At 33.0% G+C, this 14,665-nt stretch overlaps 1 pseudogene; it reads right to left on the bottom strand.

Moving 5' to 3' along the window:
• Window positions 1-8,974: 8,974 nt before the first annotated feature.
• On the bottom strand, window positions 8,975-9,865 carry LOC126552338 (uncharacterized; annotated as a pseudogene).
• Between the last annotated feature and the right edge of the window lie 4,800 nt (window positions 9,866-14,665).

Genomic DNA, 14,665 nt, shown 5'->3' with positions numbered 1-14,665 from the left:
TCTGACTTTCGCCCACCGGTAGACAGACCCCCACGAATTATCGTTCCCGACTTCGGTCACGAATTATCGCTAAGCGTCCCGTCTGGCCCCGGAAACAGGTTCGTTTGAACATAGTCTTTCTAAGGAGGAATCTCCTCCTCAGGGTTCTCTTTGTAAGGGCGTTTCGCACATTTCTCAATTTGGCCTTCCAGCATCCAAGTATTTTTACTTCTTTGTCTAAGGTGGAATTCCACCAGGGTTAAACCGGCTTCAGCCTGGCGATCCTGACCCTACTCATGTGGATTTCGCACGCCGTTGCGAGCATTTGTGAAAGTGCCCGCGTGCAGATCTCTACGTCCGGACAACCGAGGTCGGTCGACCGCGTGCATTTCAGTTCTCTTAGTGTTATCCGGAATTTCGTGCAATCGTACTTAATTCTGTTCGGGTCGTTCGAGATTTCCGGGGTCGCAGGCTGCCTCTTTATTTCTAATGCAATCACTGCGTGATCGCTCGACGTAAGATCATGGGTTACCGTCCATTTTTCCACCCTGCGCGCTATAGCAGGCGACGCAAGGGTGACGTCCAGGTTGGCAGACCCCCTGTTTCTGAACGTCGGAGCCCCACCTGGCTCATTCATCACACTCAGATTTTTTTTCCGGATCATTTCGACCACAATGTCACCGCGCTCATTTGGAGACGAGTCGTTCCATGCCGCGGCCCTGGCGTTAACGTCTGCGCCGATGAGCACAGGAACGCCGAGTGCATCCAAGGCGGACCCAAGGGCGTCCGCGTGTATTTGCGTCGGTTCCGAGAAATGGAAGTAGGAAGATACCACCGTCCATTGGAGTTCACCTACCGTTATTTTTGCCACGGCTATGTGCGGTGTACAGAGATGTCTCAAGGCCAGGACACATATGGATGGGTTAGCGACAATGATGCCGCCTTTGGCGACTCCGTCGCCGCAACCACCCTTAGAAGGTTTCTGTCGAGCAAATTAATGCCCGACCCATCGGTCGCCGGTTTTTGTATGAGTGCCAAATCTATTTTCTCCCTTTCCATGAGGGAGAGCAGCTGATGCGCGACCAATTTTGACCACGCGACGTTCAACTGAATCACATTTATTGGAACTATGGGCGGTCTTAGACCCACCATCGGTACGGGTCGTTCCCTTACGGGTGAGTCAGCGCAAACTCCCTGGTCAGGCGTTTCCCGTGAAAGCACGGAACTCTTTGGGCGGGCGTGTATACTAAGAAGTCTTCAGAGTTATTCGCGGTTTCTGCACCTTTATCGGTCATTTCATTTATAGTATCACTGGGCGAACCAGTTTCGACTATGGAGGTCCGTCCGTCCCTCCTTTTATTAGCGTATTTATGCTTTTTTTCTCTAGGCTTCCTATTCGGAAGGCCTGGGGAAGCCGTGGTGACGACAGACTTGCGCTAGTACCAGTGTCGAACTACCGTCTAGGCAGCTGTCTAGCGAGTAGTAGCCTTAACCTTTCCAGGGCCTAGGCCCCGGCCAAGTACTAAAAAAAAAGTCCCTTCTTAATAGCTACATTGATGATCTGAGACCCTTAAGTTCGGAGTACTGGCTGGTGCACTATTTTTAACTGTTTTTGATTGTTAACGATTGCACAAAACAAACGAACAATATAAATTCAACTTACCAGCTACCATATTAATAATAATAATATAAAATTAAATCATTTTTTTTTCTTCGGGATATACTCCGAAATGGCTTGATAGTAATGTTCATCATACAAAGAACAAAGTTTTAGCCCTCTATCTTATCTGTAAATGTATGGTTTCAATAATTTACATTAAATTTATAATACAATTATAATCACGTGAATTTATTATTATTTTAATTAATTATGAAATTAAGGTTGTTACACTATAATGTCTCATACGGAAATAACGATAGACCAGTAAAACTGTAAATAAAAAAAATTGTTTTTACAAATCTTTACAATCGATTGAGCTAAAAAAAGTTGGGTTTTTCGATAATGATCCCATTTCTTCAGCCCTCCCCCACTTTAATTTTTTAATAACTTTTTATGTTTATTTTTTACAAAACTTTACAAACGTAATGTCTTGTTTAATTGTAAACATTTTTTATTGTGGAGGGGGGGTTGGGTAAATGTACCTAAATTAACTATACCTCCTGGGAATAACACAATACAATAAAATTTTAAGTTTAATAATTATTTCAAATTAAAATATATTTATATATTTATTTATATATTATTATATCTCTTCATTCAATCTCTGTACACAGTATTTTTCAATAATCTTCCTCCTGCACTAGCCTACTATCTATCAATCCTAAAATTCTTGATACTTGATATGTTAAATATAGTGGTAGAATTAAATTCTAGATATATTAAGTTGGAAATCAAAAAAATCAAAAATAAATAATAATAAGATGAAGACTTAGTATATAATATATAAAATAAATTCTAATATTTATTTAAGCTTAAAATATATTTGTAGGTGAAGCAGAAAGAAGTTGTAAGAACCATTAATATATAGGGGAGAGCGGGGTAAGTTGTTACAATTTCAACATATATAATTTTAATATTTTTTCTTTCATTAATATTATAATTTATGTTACACCATTTTATTAAATAACTTCTTAGGTGTCTTTCTGTGTAAAAAAAGTCAGATAAATTCAATATTTAATACTTGATTAAATATGCTTAAGTCACCTTGTAAAACTGTAACTTGCCCCTGGGTGGGGTAAATTGTTACAGCCCAGGGCCAAATTGTTACAATATATATTTTTTTTCATTATATGTTATATTATTCCAAAAAATAACAATTATTCAGTACTTTTTTATTGCAGTTTATTATAGTAAGAACAGCCTTGTGTATACCAATTAAAAATTAATTAAACATATTAAAAATAACAATAAATATTCTATTATACAATTTTATAGCAAAATATATCTTTTAAACCTTATTGAATAAAAATTAACAGTTCCATGTTTTATTTATTTAACAGTCTTACACAAATATTAAGTTTTTTTTTTTATTGCAAGATATTATAATTTAAACAGTCTTCTGTATTACAATGAAAAATATTAAAACCAACAACTAAATATTCTTTTATACAATTGTATAACTAACAAAAAAATAACTTTTAAAACCTTTTTTTATACAAATTAACAGTCTTATGTTTTATTTATTCATTTAACAGCCTTATACATTACTTAATAGACTCTTTACCTATTCAGTATCTTCAAAACCTTCATCAAAATCAGAAGAACAGTTTTTACAATTGTAGAACAATAACCCATTTGCTCCAGCACATTTATGATGAGCCCACTTTTTGCAAGAACAACATTCAACCCAGTCTTCTCCTTTGCGGCTTTTAGAATATGCGCCAAAACAGATTATACAGAAATAATCATCATCTTCTTCTTCTGGGTACTAGGTTGGACTTATTGTTTTGATTTTTGACTAGATTTTTCATTGGTTTTAGTTTTCATAATTTACGTTTAGATCTAAAGTCTTTTTTCTTATTTTTCTCATCACGAGCCTCTAGTTCTAGTCTTAACTTTTCCTTTTCAGGCGTATCTGTTAAAATTGTATACTTCATTTTCTTTCTTGTACGATTGTTTCTTCTTTCATCTGCTTTTGGTAGAGGTCTTATGTCTTCAGGGGTTACTATTGTATGACCACTAGTAGATGGTTGTACACATTGTGGTGTATTAGGAGTCAGATTTTGAATTATGATCAATATTATTATCTGTGGTGGTTGACTGTCGTTGACCAATTGTTGACAGTTCAATAGCAATAGTATCATTTATTGAATCAGCAGTAAATGGTCTATCAGTAACTTCAGAGCACAAATAATCTTCATCCGTGAACACATTCCTGTTAATTGGCCATATACCAGTTTTAGTAAATCTAAAATAATTGTTAATAATATTAATAAATTTAAAGAAAAAGTAGAAGAATAAATATAGTTATAGCTACAAAATAAATATTAACGATTTTGAAGTATCAAAGAAAAAAATCTATTTTTACAGTGTGACCTTGGTCACAAGCTCACTTTATAATTAAAAAAAATTTAATTAATACTACTTACGTAATTAAGTGAGACTAAAAAATGTGTGTGAAATAATAAATGATCTGAAATAATGTAAACATATTATAAATGAAGAAATAAGTACTTAATTATTTGTTCATTTTAATTTGGAAGTAATTGATTTTAGTTTAATGAACTATATTAAATAACTATATATAACAATACTATAATATAATAATTAATTTTCAAATTAATACGGGCTCGCTTATCTTTGCAAACATGTTTGATGATTTTTTTGAAAATAAGATTATTATAAATATATATATACCATTATACCTACATTATTAAAAATAATAGTGTTTGATTCGATTAGTAATTAACTTAAAATAATTTAGGATAAAATTAAGATATCACCCACTATTAAGGAATAATACGATTAAATTTCAATATTTAATACAATTTTGAAAATAATTAAAATGTTTAATACTTATTCTAAGAATTTAAAAATGGTGCCGACTATACCAACAATGATTATGGAATAATAATGACGTTTTACAATTATTGAGAACAATAAAATAATTTTGAGCAGGACAAACTCTCAAGTACATTATTTAGTAGGTAAAAATTTACTGTTTTAATGATGGTAGGTTCCCCCCCCCCAACCGTCGAGGATATTATATTTTCCAACGTATATCCCCCCTCCCTGGACAGAATTCTAAATACGCGACTGTTGAAACAAGTCTGTAAAACGCTTAGAAGTTTAGAGCAAGAATTGAAAAATGTATTAGATTCCTCTGAAGTCCAACGCATTACAAACAAAATCAGGTTAGCAGAAGTCATAATAAATTATCATAAACTTGTTTTTAAACATTTTTAGGAAAAATAAAACGATTGCACGCCGTCTGTACAAAATAAAAACAGTGAACCGCATCAAATTATAAAATTTAATGAAAAAGCAAATAATCTTATGAAGATCCTATATTGAAATGACAAAAATAATAGATTACCTATATGACAAATATGATGAATTACATAACAAACATTTGCTACTGGAATACAAAATTATTCGTGTCGAAATAGAAAATAATTGTAGTAAAAAACAGCGTGATCGTTAATTACAAATTTATCATACCGTACCTACATTTTTATACACTATTTTCTTGAACTTTATGTATAAAATATCTAAAATAATGATGATAACTATTCCGATTTTTTTATTTAAAGAAGAAGACAATTTAGTATCACGGTTAAAATAAACCTAACCACCGACGGCGCCTTGCAGGCCACCCCAGTATGCCCGTAACGATGACACCGATCCCATCTCCGCACGTTCACACTATGACCCACTCGACACCGCGATAGCCCGACACACAGCGTTTGACCCACGATCTGGCCAGCAACCTTGGGAGTTACCATGAACTCTTTATCACGTCCCTTTCTCGTCACCCTACTTTTGTGCGAGACGAGTTCCAGATTCTTAAATCACCCCGTTGCCAGAGTCACAGAACTTTCATTCTGCTCTTCCAACAACACGGTGACTTCGTCGTCCTTTACCTCAATCCCGACCCCATGTACCATAATATGAGGATTTCTCTCGCCCGCCCGACGGATATCGAGCGAAGCTTTTTGGAGAAGTGTCCTCGTCTCCTCATTCTCCGGATCCTCATGTAACCTGTCTTTCCCCACCTTCTTCAACCTCTTAAGCCTTGGGGCACATTTCTTCTTCGCCAGCTCGTCCCAGAGGTTCTTGATCATCTGAGCCTCAGTCACTTCTGAAGTGACCTTTGGCTTTTCCGATCCCTCGTCTCTTTTCGGAGCCCAGTTCAGAACATATCCCCCATGCTTATTGTCACGGGCCTTTTGTATCTCCTCGAGAAGTATTCTAACTTCGTTCGGGACGACCCTCTTCTGACTTTTTTTCTTTCTCTCCTTTTTCTTCACTGTCGTCCATTCCGCTGCCTTAGGTTTTGGCTGCTCAAGGGGGGGGGGTCTTCCCGGGAATTCCACCCGTTTTCGCCCTTTTTCCTGCAGCACCGGTTTCGCCACCTTTTTAGGCTTCATAGACTGTTTTTCAAACAGTCTTTTCGACCACTTATAAAGTGTATTTGTTCTGGAGTCGTTGTAAGTGTTATTGCTATGTTGTTAATTAATTTTTTTATAAACAGATATTTTTTTATAAATTGTTTAATAATGTAATTTTTATTGCATGATGTCTTTATTTTATCTAATTTACAAAAGACTATTGTTGGAAGCTGAAACAGATGACAAAACACAATTAAATAAATTATTTGAATTTGTGAATCGTGATTATTGCCACTTACTCCATGAAACAAAGCAGTCCCAATATATGTTACATCGGTTATATTAAGAATTTTTCTTGCCGTTGAATTTTTATTTGTATTTATATAAATAGTTATTTTGTGAAGATCATCTATGTAATATATTGTTTTGTTATATATTTGATTTATTTTGATCAGCTGTTTTTGGTTTAATTGATGTAATATAATTTTAAGAGATGTTTTTGATGCTATGAAACGTATATTCAACAACACCATTATTATTTTTACATGATTAAAAATGTTACCAAGCTAAAATGAAAAAAAAAGTGTTATAAAAGTGCTGTCAAGACGGTTCAGTTAGGACATAGCGTAAAAGTATTAACAAGTACCGTATTGTACTGTTGTGAGACAGTAGAATGTGCATTAGGTATACGTATATAATGCACCAACTACATACAATTCAATTTTATCTTCTTGAAATATACTGAATTCAATTACGGAATCATTGTCAATTAACACATCAAATGATTCGTAATCTTTAATATCTGGATATCTGTTAAATTATACATTTTACGTTGATTATTAATTTTTTTTATTTTTTACTATTTTAAATTTAAGATTTTAATTAATTATTGTTTTAAAATATACGTCATACTTACAACACAGGTGTATGGTAATCATTAATAGTTGCATAATGATGCCACCAATTATCCATTACATCAATGAACCTCATAAATTCAAAATCAAGAGATTTTAAAACATTGTAATTTAAAAACTCATTCATATAAATTAAAAATTTATCATCCCTTATGAATATTTGTGTTTGAATGATAAATATATATACATAATTTTTAAGGATAGATAATTGTATTAATTTAGCTTTGCTCTCAATAATTTGTTTGAAAAGATCACTGTATAATAATAAAAATATATATTTTAATATATAATTATATTAATATAATTAATATTTTTATAATTACTCATCAGTAGATGGAACGGAGTTACAATGAAATAATTTGGTAATTTTGAAATCTAAATCAGTAATTGAGGTTGATCCTAGTGTGGAGAAATTAAAGTTTTGTGAAAAAATATTATGTGGGGGGTTCAAAAAAAATTTAAAAAGGGAGCCAGAAAAAAAGAATTGTTAGAATTTTGAAGAATATTTGATGATTTTAAAAATTTACAATAATAAAAAATTGAGTTCGAATAGCATAATTTTGATGTTTCTTTTATGAACTGATTAATTTTTTTTTGCCTAATTTTTTGCTGTAAGAATAATTAACGAAATTTTTACAAAACATTAAAATGTTTTTATGATTCTTCTCCAGATAGTATCAACCTCATCTGTCGACTTTATATAAGTAATTAAATTGTTAATATTTGTGTATCTTGATAAGCTCTGTAAATATTATTTGTATATTATTATTATTGTTACTTTTTTCAGAATTGTTACATACTTTAGAATTATTGGTTATTTGAAACTGTATATCCAAAAATTGGTTCATAATAATTTCTTTAAGATAATTTGGGTCAACAAATTTGCAACCAAAGCTGTTTAAATAGTAAAATAACTGTTCAATATTACAATGTTTTAAATCATTTATAGCATTCGAAAGTTTTGTAATCATGTCCTATAAGTTATTAAGAAAAATTAATAACAAAAACCAATATTGTAAAAATAGTTAAGTATGAATAAAAAAGCAGTTTTACATTATTTGCAAAATATTTCCTTTTCATTGGTGCTTTTTGCCAATGGTTGATTCTTAAATGTAGCAAAAATGTGTCCTCAGTAGAAAATTTTTTTGTGCATAGCGGACAAATAACAAGTAAAAATTTTGCATTTGACTTAGCGTTATAATTATATGCAATTTATTCATCGAAACCTACTGTAAAAAATAAAAACAAAAAAATAAAATTTTATTTCGTTAAGTATTGACCCATTATTGCATTTATAACGGCCATTAAAATTCGTAAAAAAAACCGTCCTCCCTACAGATTGCAGATTTCAAAACCACTATGGGCCGATGGTAAATGCACTCATGAATGCACTCATACTACTTTCAGAGCTCTAAATATATTATATTTCATTTTTATAATTTGTTGGACTGCAGTCCAACCATCAGCTGTAAAATATTGTTTGATTTCTCTTATAGCTAGGGTATCAACAATTATTGCGTTTGATACTTTCTCAGGTATACTCGTACACTCAAATACTCAATATCTTTTTCGCTGATCAAATGTTTTGTCTCAATTTTAAGCATTGCTATTTCTTCATCTACTAGCCATTTCAATATTTCCGCTTGTTTGGTGTTCAGTTGAAGTTGTTGGAAAGAAACTAACCCCACTGTATCAATTTTTCGTTTTTTTGGGAATTCCGATTGCTGTCTTATTGTTACCTACATATTATATTGTGGTATATTGGTAAGTAAAAATATTTATAAAAGGTATATTATTAGGTATAATTACCTTTTGGGCGGCCCCTTTTTGGAATTCTAGGTGGTAGTGTTGGTAATGCTAGTAAAGTATCTGTGCTAGTAATTTGTTAAGGAATATCAGTATTCTCATCATCTTCAGTGTTTCCAGTTTTCACTTGAAAGTTGTCAATTATTTCTTCAGTGTTCTCTACACTTAAACTTTTTACATAAATCTAGTAAGTATTATTATACAATTATCATGTTTATACACATTTAAAATTTCAAACTTGTATCACTAAGGTCAATATCTTAGTTTCTCTCCCAGGCATTAGCAATATATTTCAATAATTCCAAACGTTTTTGAAATTGTGTTCCAGTTGCTTCGGATGCCAAAGAAGCCAATTTTTTTACTTCGATAAAGGCATGTTGGAACTTTTCATGTTGATTGAAAGTACGTTTTTTTATGTGCTAATAGTAACACATTAACAGAGTTTTCTTCTGTAATGTTGAGTACAGTTTCTGATGAGATAACTCTACATACATTTTTATAATATTTTCTAGTCCACCTGTCAGCGCATAACTCTGGATGGTGTAATGAGAGCTCATGAATTTTCCTCAATTTGAAAATGTGGTGACACGCGGAAGACACATACTTGTTTTAAATGAACACGTACTCGATTTTAGTTACATTTGAAACACCTTCTCTAGAGTTAATGACACCTGACTGTGTCATATGATCAGTTGAAATCACTTGAACTGTATCCATCTGTTTTATTTTAGAATGTACTAGATTAAAAGCAAATGGTGTCAAATACTAAAAGAGTTCTTTGATGTCATCACTTAAACCACCTACATAACTAGGAGTTTTACAAAAACATTTTGTAGCTATATAGTCACGTTCAATTCGAAGAGTTATCATTAACATTTCTAACCCTTTAAATATATATATAACTAGCTGAATAACCCGTTTTCGCCCGTGTGCAGTTATTGCTTTCTCTAAATGAAATTCTTAAATCAGATGTTTATTATTTACCTTCTTTCTTTTTTCGGTCCTCTAGCAACATTCCTTAAATAAACTACGTGAATTTTCAAACGAAAATAATACCACGTAGGGTGGTACAGTTAAAATTAGTTTTATAATAACTAGTTGACCCTACACGGCGTTCACCGTTTGTTACTTTCTTTTTTTACATTTTCGTATGTTGTGTGTTAGTTTTTAATTTAATTGTATTGATAGTGCTAATAATACGTCGAATTCACAATTTAATTTTATGTGTGTAGGTATTTTAATTGTTATAGCACTATTAGTTTCATTGGAAACATACATTTATAGGCCGTGAATATTATAATATTATAATATTTTTTATTGTTATTAGCACCTACTTATATACTACATTGGTTGTTCTTCCACTTGCGGCAAGAATGACTAAATGTAAATGTATCAACACATAAATCAGGTTGTTATAGCAACTATTTATAAACAAAAATTCCATCGTAAATCACAAAATCCCCGTTTTAGCAACCCTTTAAAATGCGAATTTTGAAAAATCCTTTCTTAGTTCGCCTCTACGTTGCTTAAGGAACCTCTGTACCAAATTTGAAGTCCCTATACCCAGTGGTTTGGTCTGGGCGTTGATGAGTGAATCGGGGCGGTCTCCTATATGTATATAGATTAATAGCCGACCCCTGTGCGCTTCGCAGCACCAACACAAATATGCAATAAAAATCATTTATTTTTTCAAAATTCTTTATTATTAATCCAACACATTTGAGTTAACAATATTCTTTGTTTGTCCATTTAGGGCATACATAAATAAATAATTTGGAGTGCCAACTATTGAACAGGCCACGTATGCTGGCTCGTGCGAAAAACACGGCTCCTCCAAATTCAAACCGCATACTTGGAGCGTTTGTCCTTGTGCCTTATTGATGGACATGGCGAAGGGTAGGCGCACGGGGAATTACAATTGTTTGAATTCAAATGGCATGTCTGTTGGTATCAGAGGAATAAGTGGGATGAGTATAAATTCCCCCTTCGCTTTGCCAGTCAATATTGTGGCTTCGATTAAATTCGGCATCAATCTTTTTATAGCTAATCTTGTGCCGTTGCACAGTGTTGGTGCATTCAAATTCCTTAGTAAAATAATTGATGAGCCGACCTTCAAATTCAAGAAATGCGGTGGTATACCGGGTGGTTTCAACGAATTCAAAAATTTAACTGGATAGTTGACTGCATTATCTTCATTCAATGCGCTATCAATAAATTTGCATGATATTACTGCACTAGGCAATTTTTCTTGGATGAGGTAATTGATAGCAATGACCTGCAATTCTTTGGTGCCAGAATTGCGCGTTCACTCAACCAATTGTGATTCCTGTGATTCTGGATAATATTTGGAAACACTCGTTCAATCAATTCTACTTTTGATTGGAAAATTTTACAAAAATTGTTTGGCGAACTAATTAAACCGTTTGTGTTATCGCTTTGAATTTTGCAATTTCCGATTTCCAACAATTGGCTACGAAAACCGATCTGCAGATTGATCATTCTGCAATTGAACACGCATGTTTATGTTTAGCGTCAATTTTCGCACATATCTCCTCATGAAAGAAGACTTTAGGCACGCATTGATCTCATCTGCCGGTGTTGAGCGTAGAATTTTGGGCAGTGTTTGCCTTAAATCACCTGACAATAATATCAATGCACCACCAAAAATGTTTTGATTGCCATGCAAATCTTGTATTGTGCGGTGTATTGCTTCAAGTGATTTTTTGTGCGTTATCGTACATTCATCCAATAAAATAATTGTTGTTTGCTGCAAAACTTTCGCTATCGCAGAATTTCTTGATACATTGCACGTTGGAATACTCAATCACCTGTAATACATTAAAAATAATTACATTTCAATTAATGCAAATGCATTTCAAGGCAATCGATCAATGAATATAAACAAACCTGCACATTTAAGGGTAATTTTAATGCAGAGTGTGCTGTTCGTCCTCCATCCAACAGATTAGCAGCTATTCTAGACGAAGCAAGTGCCAATGCAATTTTCCCTTGCGCTCGAATATTTGCCAAAATGAGTGAAATTACAAATGTTTTGCCCGTACCACCGGGCGCATCTAAAAAGTACAGTCCACCGGCTTCATTTTGTACTGCTTGCATGATGGTATCGTATACATTTTTTTGATGGTCATTTAATTTGCGAACATTTAAATTCACTAATGTTTGCAATTCATTAATATCATACTGTTGTTCTCGTCGCAATTCTCGATCGAAATCATGCATTGGACCATTGGGTGAAATCATACCTAATTGTCTCAATGTTTTATTGGCGATCGTAAGACACATATCTTCAATCGCTATTAATGCCTCATTATACATTTCCAATGTTATGATCAAATCAGAGTTTCCCGTGCGATGGCGCATTCGAATCAAAAAGTCTTCTGTCATAAAATCTCGATATTTATTCCATCATTCAATCAGATTCAACATGATATAACATGTTGATGGCATACAGCATACGTATTTGATGTGGAAATGAAGCGATCGATGCATCTTGAAGTGATGAATTCCAATGTGCATCATTTTCCAGTAAACCCAAATGCTTACACGCTTCACGATACGGGCACGATAGCACATAAGACCATTTACTGTTCGCAAATCTTCAAATGAACGCGGCTCCATAACATTCCCTAACAACAGCCGCAAATAATAACATTCTACTATACTTGGATGAACTGTGTATAGTTTCCCATAGATTCTGCACAGAAAAGACCTGGATGACCATCAACTGCTGTTCCCTGTTTACGCCGTTGCCATGTTTTTTGTGCAGTCCAAGCGTAATTATGCGTTACATTTGAAAACAGCAAAATTCTGGCAAATTCATCACTTGCGCACAATTGAAAAAATATGGTTAATGTTGTTGCTGGTGGACTTGCCACTCTCTCTTGAACATTTTCATTGGTAAAATATACACGTTGGCCATTTTTAAAGTGAACTGCCAAATGAACTACAGCAGGAAACCGTTCATGCATCGAATATGAATAAATTCTCTAAAGAGCCTCATTAGTGCTGATGTAGCGTCCTATTTGATATTGAGCAATTTCATCATGATCATTGTCAGCAGCTACTCAAAAAATAGCCATATCACTGCCTTTGTTGATATATTTTCAAATGTATTTTATCAATTTGACCGAATTGCAATACTTATTGTTAATGTGTGCCTTAAATATTTTCGACAGTAGTGGTGTGTATGGAACTACCTAATGATTATCAACTTCGATGTCTTGATTTTGCATTCTAATCGTTACCGTATGGCCATTATCTTTCGTAGACTGACGTCGGTACAACGGATATTCATCATCACCTGTTATTGTGTCAGAAGTCAATGCTCTTGGGTACCGTTTTGAACATTTTCCATCGATCATGCATGGAGAATTCAAATTGAGTGCCCCGCAAGGACCGTGAATTATATTTTTCTTGACAACTTCAAATAATTCAGGATCAGCAATTTTATCTGGAATTTAAGCTGATATAATGCTATCAATTTGATCCGGTGTTATTTTACGTACCAGCCATATCAATATATGTGCATGCGGCAGTCCTCTCTTTTTCCATTCGATCGAGTACATCCAGCAACGTACCTCTCAAAATACTCGCAATTTGATAATCAAATCCATCAGCGCTTTCAATTTCTGTCAACATAAAATAATCCATAGCAACCAGACATTTCCAAAGTAAATTTTGGCCGTGTCACCAGGGTTGCACTTAAGAGGCCATAACTTCGGAACCACTTATCGCACAGCTTTCAAACAGAAACCATCTACATATCAATCTTAATATGCCCTGATATTTTTATCCAAACCGGTCGGTGGATCTTGAGTTATAAAATTACTTCAAAATGTACACTAATTTTTATATATATTAGGGTGGTCCAACCTTATAGGAGCAAAAAATTAATTTTAGAAATTTACACACAGCACTTTCTTATTTTGTTAAGAGATACTAAATAATGATTCTGTAAAAATTTGGACTCGAAAATTCAACCCCTTCACGTGCCGCATAAGGGTTGAAAAATCACCTATAGGGATTAATTTACACTTTTTATTTTTCTTTAGCTCAATTATTAAAATTACAAAAAAATGTATAGAAACAAATTTGTACTTAGTTATTTTACTTAAAAAGCATTCTTATATTTTTTCTGTAAAATTATTATTTACTATAGAAAATATCAAAAACTAAAAATATTTTGGTAATTCGGTGATATTAAATTTTTCATTATTTTTGACGTTAAACAAAACAATTTACATTATACTATTCGAGACTTTTAGTTAATACTTCTCTGCTATGTCCAGAATAATTTTTTCGGTAATCTTTTACAACCTAAAAAATAAAATTCAACAATTTAGTGTGATAAACTGAAGATATTTTTTATAAGTGTATAGAAAATTGTCTTACTTGTAGTAAGAACTGTTTTTGTTCTTCATTTTCCGTTATTTTTTGATTGAAGTCCTTCATTAATTTAACGTTGCGCTCAGCAGTGTCATTTACATCTTTGATTGACGAAATTATTTCTCGAGCATTATTATATTCTAAATTATTTTTCCATTCAACAGGATCTATGTTTAAGAATTCAGAAGAAATTTTGAAACGGGAAAAGAATTTTAGTGAATTTGTAGTAAATAACTCAAAGGGAATATCTCGCTTAATGAACTCGGGTATTTCTTCTGGCTTCAAAGTGATTCTTTTCGGAACTTCTAAATCTTCTTCATAATTTTCTTGTAAAATAATTTGTACTATTCTTCGTTTGTCTTCAATCAAAATGCTCTCATCAAATATTAAAAACATAACAGATTCTTCATTTAGGTACCGTAAATGGTTACAAAATTTCTTTATGGCAACATTTGCAATTGATGGGTTTATATCTTTATAGGAAACTAATTTTCTCAAAAATAATATGT

The sequence above is a fragment of the Aphis gossypii genome, chromosome X, assembly GCF_020184175.1.
Source record: "Aphis gossypii isolate Hap1 chromosome X, ASM2018417v2, whole genome shotgun sequence".
NCBI classification, from domain to species: domain Eukaryota; kingdom Metazoa; phylum Arthropoda; class Insecta; order Hemiptera; family Aphididae; genus Aphis; species Aphis gossypii.
This window is presented reverse-complemented; position numbering and strand designations above follow the sequence as displayed.